Below are 5,476 nucleotides of genomic sequence, written 5' to 3'. Positions count from 1 at the left end.
ATTAAAGATTCGGCACCGGAATGGTTCCCACAAGTGCCTTCGTGGATTTCTCATAGAACATAATCGGTGTCCCATGGCCCCAAGCACACTGCCAATGGTCCCTCAAATGTTCTTCCGTACAATATGCCATCTTTATCTTATGCAAACCTAGCAGCCTTGGCTCATAGGGCCCTCGATTCTTTGTGATCCAATGGAAGTTTTTCATTCTTCAAATAGTCAATATACTTATTTCTCCAGTCCTAAGTTAAACTTGTTGAATTTATCTCGGCATGACCCTCTTCAACCACAAACCTTTATAGTTGAACGACCGAAGATCCCAGATTAACAAGTGCATCGACCTTGCTATTTTGTTCCCGGGGTACGTGATCAAGATTCCACTCCTTGAAGCGGTGCAAATTTACCTGTAGCTTATCCAGGTACTGCTGCATTCTATCCTCTCGAACCTCGAAGCTCTTGTTTACCTGATTTATCACCAACAGAGAATCACACTTGTCTTTGATAACTTCTTCTCCCAAGCTTTTGGCTAGCTCGAGACCTGCAATTATGGCCTCATACTCGGCCTCGTTGTTAGTTATTCTAGGAGTTTTAATATATTGCCTAATGATATCACCCGTGGGTGGCTTTAAAACAATGCCGAGCCCGGACCCTTTCACATTCGATGTGTCATCTGTGAAAAGGGTCCATACCCCCACCATTGTACCCGAGCTTAGCAGAAGTTCTTTTTCCCCTTCGAGCACGAGGGTTGGCATAAAATCGGCCACGAAGTCAGATAGGATTTGAGACTTGATGGTCGTTTGGAGTTGATATTCGATATCGTACCCGCTAAGTTTGACGGCCCATTTGGCCAATCGACTCGATAGCTCGGGCTTATGGAAAACATTTCGAAGGAGGTAGGTGGTTGGTACACATATAGGGTGACACTGAAAATATGGTTTTAACTTTCGGGATGCGCTTATCAATTCAAGTGCTAATTTTTCTAAGTGAGAGTACCTAGTTTTAGCATCTCATAGAGTTCGACTTATGTAATAAACAGGAAATTGCGTACCTTGCTCTTCTCAAACTAGTACCCCACTTACCGCTATCTCGGACACTGCCAAGTACAGATAAAGCTTTCCATCTACCTTTAGGATGTGATGCAAAGGTGGGCTTGACAGATATCGGTTCAATTCTTCTAAGGCTTGTTGACACTCCGGGGTCCATGCGAAATCCTTTTTCTTTTTGAGGAAGGAAAAAAATCGGTGACTCTGATCTAATGATCTCGAGATGAATTGACTCAGAGTAGCTATTCGACCTGTTAACCTTTGCATGGCCTTTACTCTATCCACAACTGTGATATCCTCAATGACCTTGATCTTATCGGGGTTAATTTCAATGCCCCTATTCGACACCATGAAGCCGAGGAACTTTTCCGAGCCAACTCCGAAAGTATATTTTTTCGAGTTGAGCTTCATGTTATATTTTCTCAAAATTTTGAACGTTTGCTGCAAATGATTCAAAATGGTCCTCTGCGTGCAGAAACTTAACCAACATATCATCAATGTAAACTTCCATTGTTTTACCTATTTGTCCTTCAAACATTTTGTTAACTAGGCGTTGCTATGTAGCTCCTGCATTTTTTAGCCCGAAGGGCATTACATTATAATGATAAGTCCCAAATTTTGTAATAAATGATGTTTTTTCCTGGTCCACCGGGTTCATCTGAATCTGATTATACCTGGAGTAGGCACCGAGAAAAGTTAGGATCTCGTGGCTGGCCGTGGCATCAATCATACGATCAATTTTGGGCAATGGGAAAGAATTTTTGGGACATGCCTTATTCAAGTCCTTATAGTCTACGCACATTCTAAGTTTGTTTCCTTTTTTAGAGACTACAACTACGTTGGCTAGCCACTCAGTGTACTTTACCTCCCGAATAGATCATATTTTAAGGAGTTTGGTTACATCGTCCTTTATGAAAACGTGCTTTACCTCGGACTAAGGCATCCTTTTTTGCTTCACCGGTTTGAATCTAGGATCGGTGCTCAGCCGATGCATGGTGATCTCCGGTGGAATCCCTGTCATATCTAAATGGGACCAATCAAAGCAATCCATATTGTCATTAAGAAATTGAATGAGTTTTTTCCTGAGTTCGGGAGTCAATCCCATCCCTAGTATACCTTTTTCATAGGCATGTGTTCGATTAAGATGACCTGCTCCAGCTCCTCGATAGTTGATTTTGTAGTATCGGACTCTTCGGGAATGACAAAGGCTAGGGGAGTAAGGAAATCCTCATCTTTGTCTTTGATTACCTGTTGTTCCGATTCCATCGGGGCCGGAGGCGATAATTGCTATTTGGCTGCCTATGTACCCTCGATGCTCAATTTCTCCGAGGTCGAAGGCTCTGATATTGGTGCCACCTCCTCTATCGCAAATATACTTTTGCAGCATGTCGCTCTCCATAGACTATTTTCATTGCTTCCTCTATCGGGAACTTCATCATCTAGTGAAGAGTTAAAGGCACTGCCCTCATGTTGTGTATCCATGGTCTCCCGAGGAGCGCGTTATACCTCAGATAACCTTCGATGACATGGAACTTCGTATCTTGTATGATCCCGGCTATGTTCACTGGCAGGAAAAATTTCTCCCTTTGTTGTTTCGCTTGCCATGTTGAAGACATTCAAGACCCAGGATGCAGGTACAATTTGATCTAGTAGGCAGAGTTGTTCCACGACCCTTGATCTGATTATGTTTGTCGAGCTACCTAGATCCACTAAAACATGTTTAACTTGAATTTTATTCAAAAAGATAGACATTACCAAGGCTTCGTTGTGAGGTTGAAATATGCATTCTACTTCCTCATCACAGAATGATAAGACGTCCTCGGGAACATAGCTCCGAGTCCATTTTTCTCTAGTGATTGATACTTTGGTGTGCTTTAACATGGATTATTGAGGGACATCGACTCCGCCAATGATCATGTGGAATACATTTTGTGGTTCTTCTTGTTCGTTTTTCCTTGCATCTCTCTCCTTGAAGTAATTCTTAGCCCGATCACGTAGGAATTCTCGAAGGTGGCCTTCATTGAATAACCGAGCCACTTCTTCCCTTAGCTGCCTGCAATCCTCTATTCTATGACCATGTGTGCCATGATACTTGCACATCAAGTTCGGATTCCTTTGAGAAGGACCAGTCTATATTGGCATGGGCCACTTGGTATCTTTGATTATCCCAGTAGTTGAGATGATCCCTGATGCATATATGTTGAAGTTGTACTCTAATAATCGAAGGGCCTCGACGGGGTTGGTGTGGTTATCTAACCTGCTCTTACTCATGAGTCCCCGAGAATTTTGACCTCGATCGTTTCTCCAATCACTTCGAGGAGTGTTACGGCTCGGGCCGCTATTCCTTCGATCGGCATATGGCTGATACCATTCTTAAAGGGTTCCAAGTCGAATTTCCAAATATTTTGAAAAGAATTAAGAAAGAGATATGATTTTAAATATTAAATTGGTAAGCAACTACGTCGCAGGTATGATTCGCGAGTGGGGTATTTTATTAAGTTTATATTTGACCGCGTCGCACGCATGATTTGCGAGCGGGAACTGCGTCGCATGTATGATTCGTGAGCAGGTAAATAGATGCATCTATGGTTCGTGCCGTTCAACCCTCGATAGTGCACATTTTACTTTTATGTTGGATCGGGTCGTATGCCTCGACATTTCCTATATATACACACACATCATTCTTATGGGATTCGTGCTTTACATTTGGCTAGAAGCTAGTGTATCTGAGGATCTTTCCCTGATTTGAATTATGACAACCATTTTATGAAAGTCACTGTACCTTTATATATATGCTTTGGTTACAGAGAGAACATGCTAGTTGAGAGCTTGAGTATAATTGTAAAGAAGGGAATTGTATCACGTATTTATTACATGTTTATTTTATATGTTTACTTTGCTTCATATTTATTCACTTCTTTACTGTATTTGATATCATTGGACAACTAGTAAGTATCGAAGTCGGCCTCTTATCACTACCTCTTCGAGGTTATGCGGGATACTTACTGGGTACATATTATTTTTGTACTCATACTACACTTGCTGTGTATTTTGTTGCACAGGTTCATGTACGTCTAGAGGCCTAGTTCGGCGCAGCGGCATGGTGGCTACAGAGACTTAGATGAGCTGCACTCCTCGAGACTACCCGCAACCAGCAGAGTCTCTTTCTGAGTACTGTATTGTATTTTCTCTACTATCCAATTTGTATTCCGGACAGTTATTGTATTATATTTTTTCTTATAAATAACTTATGCACTTGTGACACCTGGTTCTGGGATAATTATTGGATTATTCAATATTAAGTTTTTTAAAGACATCATTTTATTTCAGTGAAGTTCATTATTTATTGTTTGATGTATAAAAGAAATGATTTCAACAAATACTAAAATGGGAATGTAATTAACTTTTTGGTGTTGGCTTGCCTGACAATGGTGTCCGGCGCCATTACGACCTTTAACGAATTTTGGGTCATGACAATATAAATCCCATATGACAATACTGTTTCAATATTTAACCAAACATGTTTCTCTGCTATTTCTAAACTCTAATGTTATGCTCCCTAGCTTGTTCAATCCTATATTCTTTAGTATTGCCTAAGAATTCTGGGTGAGTTTCAATATACTTAGCTTATTCTCTTATGTGTGGTCAACTGGGATAAGTCCTGATGCTTGAATATCTTGTTAACCCAGAGTCAATATATTTTAACCTACCATGACTTCTTGTATTTTATAACCTTTGTGTTATGAGTGATACTCAACATGTAAAGTTTCTCTTGTTCAACTAAGTGATTGCTTGAAAACTTTTGTAGACCATGCCCAATAGCCTTTTGGTTATTCTGTTTGGCCATAACTAGTTGTGATCATATTTTCATTAGGCTCTTATGTTAAACTTCCATATACATACTTCTACTCACCTTTGTTTTTGATTATGACTTTTCTAGACTTCCATGTTAACACTCTTATGTCTAAAATCCCCATGTAGGCTAGTTCTTGATCATGCTTTACCTTGAAATTCTATTTGGAGTGGTTTGTTATCTTATAATGTTCAATCCTGTCACCTTGAACCTTTTTTTGTTGAAAACATAGCATGTGCCTACCTTGTGTATGCATGCAAGACTTCGTTCAATCCTGCCTATGTGTATTTGGTTAGAAACTGCTTTTAGCTACAACCTTAAGAACTAAGTGTGTGGATTCCAAAGATTGTTTAATTGACCCAGTATGCAGTTTGTCACTTGTATGGTTCGTTTGGCATTTAATTGGGTAAGTGATTCATTTGTTTATGCTTGGTTTGTTGGGCCATATGTATTATTGGACCTGAGCATTGGATTTAGGCGTACTCTAATTATCCTTGTGATCCTAGGATTTGGGCCTACTGGTTGTGCGAACAGTAAGGCTGTTGAAGGTCCAGAAACATCACTGGGTTATTTTGGGCCTGTA

Source organism: Nicotiana tabacum, chromosome 11 (genome assembly GCF_000715075.1).
Source record: "Nicotiana tabacum cultivar K326 chromosome 11, ASM71507v2, whole genome shotgun sequence".
Classification (NCBI taxonomy): Eukaryota; Viridiplantae; Streptophyta; class Magnoliopsida; order Solanales; family Solanaceae; genus Nicotiana; species Nicotiana tabacum.
The sequence above is the reverse complement of the archived record's forward strand: the minus strand, read 5'-3'. Positions refer to the sequence as shown.